The sequence below is a fragment of the Myotis myotis genome, unplaced genomic scaffold (genome assembly GCF_014108235.1).
Source record: "Myotis myotis isolate mMyoMyo1 unplaced genomic scaffold, mMyoMyo1.p scaffold_m19_p_2, whole genome shotgun sequence".
NCBI lineage: Eukaryota > Metazoa > Chordata > Mammalia > Chiroptera > Vespertilionidae > Myotis > Myotis myotis.
Genome location: NW_023416324.1, coordinates 191242841 through 191257215, shown reverse-complemented (window position 1 = coordinate 191257215; position 14375 = coordinate 191242841).

The following is a 14375-nucleotide window of genomic DNA, read 5'->3' as shown; positions in this document are numbered from 1 at the left end:
AAAATATTTTTTAATTTACATTTGCACTATAAGATAGATTATACATTTTGAACACATAGCAGCTTTAGAAACAATCAATAATTAGATGCTTTAAAAAGCAAACTACTTCTAAAGGATAATGTTTTCTATCATAAAGATATTTACATTCTCTTTAAAATTTATTTCAAAGACTTGCTAAGACTTTTAGACCAATTTTATTTTTTTAAATGTATTTTTATTAATTTCAGAGAGGAAGGCAGAGGGAGAGAGAGAGAGATGGAAACATCAATAAAGGGAGATAATCTTCGATTGGATGCCTCCAGCATCATGCCCCACACTGGGGATCAAGCCTGCAACCTGAGCATGTGCCCTGACTGGAAATCGAAGCATGACTTCCTGGTTCAGAGGTTGATGCTCAACCACTCAGCCAGGAAGGCTGGACTGGACCAATTTTAGAGGTGATCTTAAATGAGCCGCTACCCTCACATAGTAAGCACTTAATTAGCATGTTGGATTTAAAAATCTAGTCACTTTCATTTCTATTCATGCTTTGAGTTTTCTTTATTGTTTTGACAATGAATTTTGTTTCTTTTCAGTATAAATGATCAATAGTAATAGCAGATTATCAATAAAAGATACAAGGAATGGGATGTGAAATGCTATCACTGCAGTCTACAAGACAGATAGACTGCTTGTGCAAGAACTGACAATAGATACTCTGCTGAATGTCAATGAATATTGGAACTGCATGAAAGATTCTATCTCACCCTGGGCAGTTGAAGTAATGGTTTCTTGGTTATAAAGAAATAACCAGCGGAAATATTGTTTAGTACTAATAAAACTTTCCTCACATCTCCTTAAGATATGCTAGTGAAAATGATTGAAAATTTAACACATTTCCATAAGTTTAGAAAGACTTTTCACTATCAACAAATTACTTGTCTTTCCCAGTAGCAGGTATTAAACCTGAATTTGTTTTGTACACCAGTTAGGTGCCCCTTTTCAAGGAGTTTTTAAATTATTAGATGCCCCAAACCTTAAGACATACTCTTTCCTTTAAACGCATTGTCAATCAACAAGAGGTTGAAAATCACTGGAGTGAAATATCTAAGTTACACATGTTTTTATTTCAAATGAGAATGTTTTTATAAATAGCAATGCCTATCCTTGGTAGCACTTTCCCACCAGGTCTGATGTAACATTTATCGTATTTTATTCACACTACTTTACCAACCCCTTCACAGCTGGCTGCTGGCAGAGCTGGATTAAGAGCCCGGTTTCCTTTTGCTCCTTGTGTGTCTCATCAACTATAAAAGTAATATAAAATATGCCTAGTGTGCAAGGTACTGAAAGGTATAGCATGTGTGTCATTAGCACAATACTTGGCATGCTGTAGCCTCGCAATGAACAGTTATTGACATTTATTGCTGTTTTCTCAGGACCTTGAGAAATAACCTTGGATAATTTATTGAATAGATCTGTACTTCACTTTCCCATTTCTAATATACATAGTAAGGGTAATTATATGTCATTTTCATAAGGATGATTAGTGGGGATTAAAAAAATAATTCTAGTAAACCACTTATTAAACTTCCTGTTACATAGAAAGCAATGAAAAATTATTTATTATAATTAATATTTCAAACAATAATATTGTTAATTTTCTCACAAAACATACGTGTTACCTGTTATATGATCTATATACAGTAGGTCCTTGGGTTACATCGGAGATCTGTTCCTATGGTGCTATGTGATGGGATTTCACTCTAAGTTCAGAACCCACCTACATAAGCACCGACATCACTCACATGGAGCACATACACAGCAGTAATGAAGTGAAAGCAGTAAAAAAAATTTAAAAGAAAGATAACAATTCCTGATCTTTACTTGTGCTAAATAAATAATAAAAAACATAAAGCACATATGTACATATGTCAAAATGATGGAACTTTTTTTTTTTTATAACTAAATGGGAGATGGCGATGTAACCACGAAACTACGTACATCAAGTCCGATGTAATCCAAGGACTGCCTATATGTAAAAGGCTAAGTGACTATTTGACCATCAGACTGTCTGACCGGCCAGGATATGACGTGCACTGACCACTAGGGAGCAGATGCTCAATGCAGGACCTGCCAAGCTGCAGTGACTTGGCAGCAGCAGTTCTCAGATGATGTACTCCGGCATCAGAGAGGAGGGACCCTGATTCCTCGCGGAGCTGTGCGATTCCACCATTGGCTGTGGGTGCACGAATCTGTGCACCAGGCCACTAGTTTAAATATAATAACAGAAGAGGTCATTATATTGATCTAGGACTGTGAAACTTCAGCTTTTTGATAATTATGCAAATTTTAGCTATTTGACATTTATTTGATGTCATCATACTAAGGCTTGTATTCTTAATCTAAAAATGGCAGGGTTAGACTAGATCAGGGGCCAGAAAATTACTGCACATGGGCTAAATATGGTTTGACACCTTTTTTTGTAAATAATTTTTATTGGAACACAGTCACACCCATTTTTGCACATTGTCTATGAATGCTTTTACACTACAATGGAAGAGTTAAGTGGTTGCCCTTAGAGCTGAAAACATTTATTATTACTCCTTTTTCTAAATTGTTCACTAGATTGTTTTAAGGTCCTTTGGCTCTGATATTCTATGACCTATATATAATAGTATTTCTAAATAAGCCAACATATTTGGAAAGGAGAAATAATGGAAATGTAGTATAATTATATATTTTGGTTCCTAAGGAAACAAACTCCACAGATTCTTACTGAGAATTCACAATCCCCAGAACTCTGTGCTTAATTTTAATTAATTATTTACAAGCTATAGTGGTGGGTAACTAGTGGTGGGTGTAGCACTTGTTCTAACCTTCTGCCCTACCCTTGCAGCACCTTTTCAACCAAGCTTACCATCTACTGCCCCTGTGACCTCTATCAGTTCTATCACTTATTTGACCAACTGTGACACTAGATCACCAACCAGATTTTTTTAAAGTTTATATCTATAACTAGAGGCCCAGTGCACAAAACTTTGTGCACTCGGGGGGGAGGGGGGTCCCTCAGCACAGCCTGTGCCCTCTCTCAGTCTGGGACCTCTCGGGAGATAACGACCTGCTGGCTTAGGCCTGCTCCCGGGTGGCAGAGGGCAGGCCTAATCTCTAGGTGCAGTCCCTGGTCGAGCTCAGAGCAAGGTGGATTGGGAGGTTGTGATGCCACCCTCAGTCACGCTCAGGGTAGGGCCAATTGGGGGGTTGGGGCACCACCCCCTGTCACACTCAAGGCAGGGTCCATGGGGAGGTTGCGGCCCCACCCCCTGTCACGCACAGAGCAGGGCCAATCAGGGGCTTGAGGCACTGCCCCCTGTCACGCACAGAGCAGGGCCCATAGGGGTTGGGGAGCTCACTCACAGAGTAGGGCCGATAGGGGAGTTGGGGCACCCCCCCCTGTCACACACAGAGCAGGGCAGATCAGGGGGTTGGGGCGCTGCCCTCTATCACCCACAGAGCAGGGCTGATCAGGGGGTTGGGGCGCCGCCACTGTCACACTCAGGGCAGGGCCGATGGGGAAGTTATGGCTCTACCCCATCACACACAGAGCAGGGCCCGTGGAGGGGTGGTGTTGGGGCGCCACCCTCTATCACCCACAGAGCAGGGCCGATCAGGGGGTTGGCGCACTGCCACTGTCACACTCAGGGCAGGGCCGATGGGGAGGTTATGGCTCTACCCCGTCACACACAGAGCAGGGCCTGTGGGGTGGTGGGGTTGGGGCGCCGCACCCTGTCACACACAGAACTGCAGGGCGATCAGGGGGTTGAGGAGCTCCCCCCTATCAGGCACAGAGCAGGGCCGATCAGGGGGTTGGGGCGCCCTCCCCTGTCAGGAACAGAGCAGGGAAGATAGGGAGGTTGTGGCCCAGCCCCCTGTCACACATAGAGCTGCATGGTGATCAGGGGGTTTGGGCACTGCCCCCTGTCATGCTGATCCTGGTGCTGGGAGGCATATTACCCTTTTACTATATAGAACAGAGGCCTGGTGCATAGGTGGGGGCTGGCTGGTTTGCCCTGAAGGGTGTCCTGGATCAGGGTGGGGGTCCCCACTGGGGTGCCTGGCCAGCCTGGATGAGGGGATGATGGCTGTTTGCAGCTGGTCACACACCCTTCAGGGTGGGGGTCCCCACTGGGCTGCCTGGCCAGCCTGGATGAGGGGATGATGTTTGCAGCTGGTCACACATCCTTCAGGGTGGGGGTCCCCACTGGGGTGCCTGGCCAGCCTGGATGAGGGGCTGAGGGCTGTTTTCAGGCTGGGACTGAAGCTCCCAATTGCTCCTTTTTTTTTTTTTCTTTTTTTATTCTGGTCCACCTTTAGCTCTGAGGCTCCAGCTCTTAGGCCTCCGCTCCTGAAAGCAGGTATCTGGTTTTTTTGCGTTCTATAATCGAAACTCTGTATCAACTCCAGCTCTGAGATCCCAGCCGGCTGAAAGCTGGTTTCTGGGGTTTTGTTTAGCTTCTATATGTTACAATGTTTCTTAAACTGCAAGCTCAGAGGCTGGCAAGGCAGGCGGGGAACGTTGGAGTCCTCCTTCACTGAAGCAAGCAAGCCTCATGTTCAGCTTAAGCTGCCTGGCTGCCAGCCGCCATCTTGGCTGGCAGTTAATTTGCATATCACCCTGATTAGCCAATGGGAAGGGTAGCGGTTGTATGCCAATTACCATGTTTCTCTTTTATTAGATAGGATATGCTGCATTGTGTACCTGGGTACTATGTCAGACCCACATGGTAACTATCCAATTTGAGGCTAAGATTATATCACACTTTGGTTTTATAATTTCATTTTGAAGTTACTTTTTTCCTAAAAATGGGTAGCATTGACTGGGAAATTCAAGGAATCTATTTTTCCCAAACTGAAATTGACTCTTTTTGATCATCTTCAACCTTCCAACAAAGTTGATCTGTCTTCCATCAATTTTATCCTCTTTTCATTCTCATTCTATAATGTCTTTGGTAGCTTAAAAATTACTACTGGCAGGTGTGTAAGTGCTTCTATGCCATACTTGGGCAGAAATTGGTGTACATTGGAAATGGGCTTAACCAAGCCTTTCCTGTTCCCTTAAGATTGTTCTAAATCTCATCAGATCTGATTTATCAAAGTAGTTTTTGAAGTGTTAGAAACCAGTTAAATTCTGGGGAAATGTGTGTTGTTCAAAGCACAAGTTTCAGAGTCCAATTGATCTCTGTTCAACTAACAATGCTACTCCTTTTGTCATTCATTTTACTAAATCTCAGCCTTCTTTTCCCACTTTTAAATAGAATTAATAATTGTTATAATAATTAAATTAAGTGATTCTTATAATGTGCTTAGCACAGTGGCTGGCACATATTAAAATTCAATAAGTAGTGATTACCATTATAATCTTATTACCCAGTTGTTCAGGAATTGGCAGGTTAAATTATCAACACCATTCTAGAATCCTGAATAGTTCTGCATTAAATAACATGGCTTTCTAAGATAATTGGCTTAAATAGATGTATATCAATAAAAAGAAAAAAATATATTTTTGTCTAATGAAAAAAAAATCAGAAATTCACAGTCACTTCAAAAACATAACAGATGAGAAGTGTGAGTTCCTCCTTACATTATGGTCAAGGTCACACACATTTTGACTACCTTGCTGTCTGAGAATGGGCTCTAAAGTGATCAAAAGATAAGCATAGTTTAAAGCAAAATAGTATGGTTTATAAATAGATAAAGTAAATGAGGTTATGGAATGAGTTTCAAAATAAAATAAAATAAAAAGAATGAAATGAAACTGAGTCATATAATAAGATTTATAGTCTATAAAGGATATTATTCAATGGATAATAACAAATGTTTTCCTTTTTTTTTTTTTTTTTTTTTTTTTTTTACTTATAATGGGAGATAAAGGGGATTACACTGCAGCATGGAGGGTCTAAGCTATAAATAATGAAGGATTTCCTCACAGTTAAGGGTGTTAAACATAAAGATAGGATACCCATGGAAGGAAATCCTTTTCAAGGAAAAAGATTTTTATCTTCAAGGTAGTTTAAATGTGGTCTTGCCTGAAGGTCAGAAAATGGACTTGAGAGCCTCGTAGGGTTCCATGCAGCCCTGTGATTCTCTGAATAAATATTTGAGTAAATGTTATTACATTTTTACAGCGGCAAGATTTTGTGCTTTCAGGAAGTATTATCACCCATATTTTAACATCATCTTCACAAATTCACTTTTATGGTATTCCCTGAAGAGATATTTACAACTTTTACAAGTGAATTTCCTATAGAAACTCTAAATGCAAGCAAACTCTATTCCATATTGCCTTTATCTGGAGTTGATGCTGCACTCAGTGGGCATTAGAGTTTTTAAACTAATACATTTCAGAAGCATTGAGAAATAAACTTTCCATGGCTTATGTTGCTCATAAAGCTTCTAGCCTTAGAGTAAAAATACCATTGCATTCCAAGGAAATACTACTTGATATTCCTTAAACTCTATAAAAAAAAATGTTGGGAAGTAATGTTTTTGTTGTGACAGGAGGGAAATACAAACATGGGATGTAGGAGGAGAGGAAGAACCCTGTGGTAACTGATTGGGATTGCAGGTATCAATATGAAATTATTACTATATATGTCAGGGTATTTATCTATATACTAGAGGCCTGGTGCACAAAATCCATGTACAGGTGGGGTCTCTAGGCCTGGCCGGCAATCTGGGCCAATCAGAGCCATCTTGCTCAGTCCAAACAGGGGCCGATCAGGGCTCGACCAATCAGAGCCTGCTGGCAGGGGGGAACTACAGGGGGAGGGCCTGCAGGAGGTTAGCCAGCTGGGGGGAGGGACCATGGGAATCTGGCTGCTGGCCCAAGGAGTGAGCTAACCCTAAGCCCCCCTGGGAAAGGGGCTGTATCCGCCGCCACCACCCACCCCCAGTTCCTCATCCCAGCCTGGGCCTGATGGTCCCAGTGGGGTCGGGAGAGGAGGCGACCATTGCCGGGCCAGGTGTGGAAGAAAAAGATGCTGGATGCCAACACCACTGTTGGCACCCTGTCACCACATGGTTCCCTGCCTGCCCCTCCTCCTCCCCTCGCCAGCGCGTCACCACTGCAGCAGGCAGGCGGGCCCCAGGGAAGGGAGAGGAGGGAACCAAGACAAACACTTGTGTCGAGGACTGACTTTCAATAGATTGCAGTGAGGGAGCTGCTTTGCTCTGTATGAAACCCTGACCCAGAAGCAGGTCATCTATGAATGGTTTAGCTGACAGTGGTTGGCAAACTCATTAGTCAACAGAGCCAAATATCAACAGTACAACGATTGAAATTTCTTTTGAGAGCCAAATTTTAAAACTTAAACTATATAGGTAGGTACATTGTTATTTAACTTAATTAGGGTACTCCTAAGGCTTAGGAAGAGCCACACTCAAGGGGCAAAATAGCCGCATGTGGCTCACGAGCCACAGTTTGCCCACCACGGGTATAGCACCAGGGGCTTATGGGGGCTGCCAGCTGGGAGGAGGGACTGCGGGCGGTTGGCCAGCTGCGGGAGGTTGGCTATGGGAGTGCACTGACCACCAGGGGGCAGCTCCTACATTGAGCATCTGCCCCCTGGTGGTCAGTGCATGTCATAACAACTGGCAAACAGGTCATTTCAGTTGTAATGGTCTTTCCGTTGTAATGGTCTCTTAGGCATATACATACATATATGTATATATACATAAATATATACATATATATATTTAGATACAGTAACACATATGTATTTGTGTGTGTGTGTGTATAATGTAGTTCTGCCCACTGAAATAGCATAAAAACAATGAGACAACAATATCAATGAAAAACAGATTACAAGGTCTTTGGGAAAATAGATTACAAGGTCTTTGGAAGTATCAATAATTCTAGTACTGGGCCAGGGAAAATACACAATATACTTGAAACATCTCATTGTATCAGAAAGTCAGAAAGTGCTAAAAAACTGATAGGATTTGAGTTGCTAAGGTATCTCTGATCAATGCGGGGAAATGTCTCCAAGGCAGGGGAAACCGCAGGGAGAAGTGAGCTAATATTTTACACATGCTATTTCCAGCAGGGCCTTTTCTGCTCCAGGCCATAGGGAGAGGATATGGTGAAGAACTGAGGCAGAGAGCCTTAGTACAAAGAAGGGAAATCACCAGAGTTTTGGCAGTCTCACGTGGAGAAAGACACAATACTTAGAAATTTGCCAGTTTCCAGTAAAAAGGGTGGGATGGCAGCTGAATCTGTGCTACATTTCCTCTCAAGACTTCTGCCAAATGCTGAAACTGAACATTTCAGTAGAGAAAGGAACAAAGCAGAAAGCCTTTTAAAACTTTACAATTTTGGGCAGTCTCATAGAAAGATATGAGATAGATTTTTTAATTTGCCTGGGGAAGTAGCCCAGGAAAACAGCTCACCCTCTCTCAGTTCCCTTATGATTAAGATGCTCAGCCTATGCTATAGTACAGGAGAGTAAATTCTTGGAGGAAAATAACATCACACTGAGCCAATACATTTTTTTTCAGTAAAAATGTATCACATTTAATCATAGGTAATCAATCAGAAATAAATTATCAATGAGATAACCGAGAACAATACACATACACACACATGCAGCACACAAATACACATTAGAAACAGATATACATGCTCCAGACTCAAATTAGAACGGAGAGATGCAATAAGTGAACCTGAAGCACTGCCTACATTCCTCAAAGATACCATGCCTGGACTTACCTTGGGCTTCTGTGATAGTTTCACAATGATCAGTCTGCTTTCACTCTTGCCGTCCCTCCTCCCCAGGAGTCATAAGACCCTTTTTGTAAGATAATTTTTGTTTCACTACTTCCCTACTTAAAGCTCTGAAGAAGAGTTTTTTTTGTTTTGTATATATTTTCAAACTCATCCCCCTTAGAAAATGGTGTACTTAGGCCTCTTTCATTTAGCCCTTCTCAACTTTTCCTTCCTGCCCCATCCTTCTTCACTCTGCTCCAGACACCCTGACTTATTTTTGTTTCTTGTAAATGATACTTCTGCACTTAGAGGCCTTCCCTGAAACTCTCTAGTTCTCCAAATATTTACATGGCTAAATTTGTCTTGTCTTAGCACATATGTGGACCACTCTAATGATGCTCATATTTTACTGTTAATATATGATGTGTGTGTGTATATATATATGTATATATATGTATATATATGTATGACACATGTGTGTTTATATGTATGTGAGTATAAAAATGAACATATACGTGTGTGTATACACACATATATACTTATACATTTGTGTATATACCTATACACATATATACATATATATGTATATATACATGCATATATACACTGGGCTCTTTCTATCTTGCAGTTCTACCATTTCAAAGATTATTACTTCTATCCAATTGCAAGGAGGAGAGAGAGAGAGAAGAGAGAGAGAAAGATAGGTAGAGAGAGAGAGAGAGAGAGAGAGAGAGAGAGAGAGAGAGAGAGAAACCAAGACATTCTTTTTGTTCAGACTCCATTGGAATCAGCCTGACAGTTTTTGTTTGCATTAATGATTAGTTTCAATGTAAAGACTACAAAACATATGAGATGGTGAGCACACAATGCAATATGAAGATCATGCATCTTAGAAATGTACACTTGTTACCCATATAATCTTATTAACCAATGTCACCCCAATAAATTTAAGTTAAAAAAACAATGCAGTACTGTATAAACATTTTTAAAAGATATAATTATATTTCAGAGTGCAAATATAAACTATTGAATTACAACATTAAACTCAAGTCCTTTATTTTGTAGCTAAAGAAACAAGTATAAAATTTATGCAACTGAGTCATATAACGAAACAAAACTGTACTTACTCCCCATTTTAATGACTACAACCTTTGGATTTTAAATTTAAGGATTATTTCATTTGCCCCAAATTGCCATTTTCCTTTCATGCAGTCTATTTCTTATACAAACATTTTAAATGTAGAAATGAGACAAAATAACATTGTGGTTTTTGAAATGGAAATAGTAATAAGAAGAGTAAATTTAATGGTGGTTAGTTTTCTGAAATGAAGTAATTTAAACTTTTACCACTTCAATTGTTAAAGAGAAAATAAGGAGTGATTGCAATCCTGAATTTGGTTTCAATGAGAATAAGAGGATTTGAGAAAAAACATTAGGAAACTGCTGTAATCTTGAAAAAATCCTGTCAAGGAATCAAAACGTAAAACATTTGTAAAATTTCTATTTTAAAAAAATCAAACTCTTTAGTTGTAGTTCACAAAATGCCTGTAATTTGCTCTATTTTATATACCCTAACCAAGTCCTGGGTTAAGTAATTCTGCCTCAGCAATCTATCCCTCACCTGCAAACAGTTAAGTATTTATTGGTCTCCAGGCCACTCTTAGCTATTTAGAAATCTAATTTGTCAATTTAGAAATAATAATATTGAGAAAAGAAAAGGATTCCAAACTCTATGAAATTGTTCAGTTAGAATATCATCTTAATTCAATCACATTGTTTTATAGATCCATTTACTTCATTAAAATTTGCAAAAGAGTAATATCTGTACTTTTCTATTTATGAAGAACACATATAGCTACAATTGTCAGAATTGTATTAAAGATGTCAGCTGCCTCCTTATAAATATATTATTGTGTTTTACTTATTACTATAGTCATTATTATATTATTTGAAATTGATAATATGAGTCACATAAGACAAAAAATGCTCTAACGTCAAAGGAAGACTAAGATAAAATGTTTAATATTGTAAATATACCACCCCACTGACAACAATATGGGATTCAATGTTATATTTAGAAAACAAAATGACTACCATTTTAATTAAAAGATGATGAGCTGGTTACTATTGCTGCCTAGGAAGACTGTGAATAAACTGGGAGTTATCATTATAATAACCTTAATTATCATTTTGGAATCTGTACAAATTATCTGTGCTTTAGCTCAGCTGATGACCAAATGAAAACATTCTCATAGTGCTACGTTGCAAATTCAGTGCCAAAAAAAAATGCTGCAAATAAGACATTTTGTAACAATTTCATGGACTTTCTAAATATTTTGAGATTGCTGATCATTATGCATGTAATCTTTCTAAATATATAGTTTTGAAGTTTTATTACAGATCTACAGAATGGACAGATGCAAGTCTCTGGCCTCAGCAGCTAACTGCAATTTCATTAGGAGGGAGAAGGTATATAAAAATGTGTACTCTGTGGGTGACAGTTTCTACATTGGAAGACTAGCTCTAAAGTGCCATTACATGTTGTTTTAATTGAATTAGAGTAAATGTAAACCATTTTGTTAAAGCTGTGAGAGTTTTGAGTTTTCTGTGTAATAAGAAAATCACAAATTGTTTGTCACTGTTGCTAAGTCCTCTATTGTTCTGCCTTTTTTATTAACCCCTAGGATTTATCAAGATTTATTTGTGAACACACAACTTTCAAAATACAGTTTTCTTAAAGATTTAATTGTTTATTAATAATTTTTAAGTACCTATTATTTTTACACAAATATTTGAAAGGACAATGGCAAGTAATCCCAATTAATATACATTTAAAATTACTCTAAACTGCTGTTGATAAATTTCCTTGTAAACCATCTCCCATATTTTACATTTATACAACTGAAAGCTCACAAATCATTGGCTTTATATAGTATGCCGGAAAATTAACAGTGATAAATACCTGACGGTCATTTTATTGGTTAGTAAGGTTTTCTCCTTTCCCCCAGAAAATGGAATTCCAGACCATCTGCAGCTTTGTATCTTATTTTGAATCTTAATTCTGTGTGTATTATGAGTAGAGGCGCTGACTGCCTTTGTTCCAGATTATTTTTTCAAAGATGTTTATATAGTGAGCAGCCATGGAATATAGACAGAAGTGTCTTTCTCCAGAGAAAAGGGCAGGTGTGTGTGTGTGTGTGTGTGTGTGTGTGTGTGTGTGTGTGTGTTTTAATTGCCCACTATAAAAAAGACTATGTCCTCCTGAAATGCAAAGGATAGGCAAGTTTAGTGCCCAATTTTAGAAGATTCAGATTTTCTGAATTCAAGGTTTATCTTCTCTCCTGGAACCCTCTGTGCATGCAGGCATCTCCTCATTCTCTTTGCAACAACCTGTGGGAATTGGGACTAAACCAGCAGTTGGACATCCCCCTCTGGAAACTAGTGCAAAGGCTTACATTCTGACTACTGTGTTTGCTCGGATTCATAAAGTCCCTTGTTTCTGATTGTGGTAGGTTAACATGATAGCTGCAAGTAGGGTAAAAACCTTAGACCCTTCACATTTCCTCACAGTAGTCAGGATTCTAGAAACTGCATTCAGAAAGAGAAGGGTGGGGGGAAAGAGGCGGGGGAGACTATGGGGAAAGGGAAGGAATGAGGGAGTAAGGAAAAGAGAAAAGGATAAAAAAAAATCACAATAGATTGCATTAATACTGAAACTAGGAAAGGCTGTCTAAGTAGCACTAGCTAGATACATAATTAACTCAGATTAAGACTGGTGTTTATTAATTGCAGACCAGAATACTGTGTTCAGTTTGGGTTGCTTCTTTTATTGGTGGGGTGCCGTGATTACAATGTCTAGCCTCTGCTCTGCTCTCTTTCTATTTAATATTAGCTACTAATTACCCATTACTGGTAGAAGTGGAACTCTTGTGGTGCCATGGGGAAAGGCCCCCACGGGAAGATGAGGTATCCTGGGAAGCTTTATTGTTGATGTAAAAGTAAGGGAGTTCCCCTCCAAGGTCCCATCTCCCTCCATCCCAGCATGGAAAAAGTCCAACTTTGTCTTCAGTAGGTCTAAGATCTAAGCCACCACCCATAGTCTCTGCTCCATATAAAAGCACATTCCAGCCCTAACCAGTTTGGCTCAGTGGATAGAGCGTCGGCCTGTGGAATAAGGGATCCCAGGTTCGATTCCAGTCAAGGGCATATACCTTGGTTGTGGGCACATACCCAGTAGGGAGTGTGCAGGAGGCAGCTGATCGATGTTTCTCTCTCATCGATGTTTCTAACTCTCTATCCCTCTCCCTTCCTCTCTGTAAAAAAATCAATAAAATATATTTTTAAAAATATAAAAATAAAAGCACATTCCAGCCCAGCATCTGGCTAGGATTGCTTGTGTTCCCAGGTGCAGTCCTCTGTGTGTTAGGTCTGCATGGCCATGGTCCATGCAGCTGCTAAGGCCACATGGTGGGCTAGCACATAGACAAGTGCAGGTCACAAAGTAAGAGAGTGCAAGGGAGCAGGAGCACAAGTCAGAGGGCAAGAGACCGAAGATTCTTTGTCTGAGGATTTTAACTGGGAGCTTAACTATTGAACCCTTCAGGATTTTGCATGCTTGCATTGGCTCCAACCTCCTGGCCAATGATCTTTGCTCCCCAGGCTAGACTCACAGGCAAGCAGCTTCTCTATGTCACTCTGACTTGACTGCACATGTGACCATTTCCCCTTTGTTGAATTCCTTCCCCCAGGGAATGGACTGGTGGTTCCCTGGGAGGAGTGAAGTTGTAGATTCCTGGTAAAGCTGCCTAGATGTCCATGCTTACAATGTCTGGCCTCTGCTTTGCTATCTTTCTATTTAATATTAGCTACTAATTACGATGATAACACTTTGGTTTAGGGAAGATATGAAAAAATAGGGAGACGTAAATGATGATAAAAGATTATTTTATGAAAAGCAGCTGAAAGCCTGGATGTGTGCACTTTAAAGAACAGAAGACTGAGAAGAGCCCTAAAAAGGTGAATAAATGTTTGAAGGATCATCTTGCAAATGTGGTAATAGAAAATATCCTGTTCCCCCTGCGTAAGACTAGGACAATTAAGTTGAAACTAAAGACATACTTGAATGTACCAAAGGCCTTTTCATAAAAGGTCTGCTCATTGCTAGAATAAGCTGTCCTGGAATATAACAAGTCCTGTTTTCCGATACTGTGTTCATGCATAAAAATTTGAATATATGACCACTGTTTCTGCATCTGTAAAACAAACGGTTTAAGGAAGTGGTCTCTGAGTCATTTGAATCTCTAAATCATTCTATGAATTTGCAGAGACATTGAGAAACACAGGGGATAATCAAGGCCAGACTTGAGATGTCAAATTGTTGGGTCAAGAAAATTAGAATTTAGACACAAGACTTGTATATCAAAAATAAGAATGATGTCAGAAAGATTCTATCTTCTTTTTCTCTCTATTTTTATATGTCTGCTAAATTTGTTCTAATCTTTTAAAATTGAAAAAAATAAGTATTAATTCCAGCAGCTCTCTATTATTTATTATCCTTTGAAGAAATTTCATGGTACAGCAATTATTTGAACTAAATTATGTGTTGGACAGTAGCAGCCAGGACGGAGTTAGG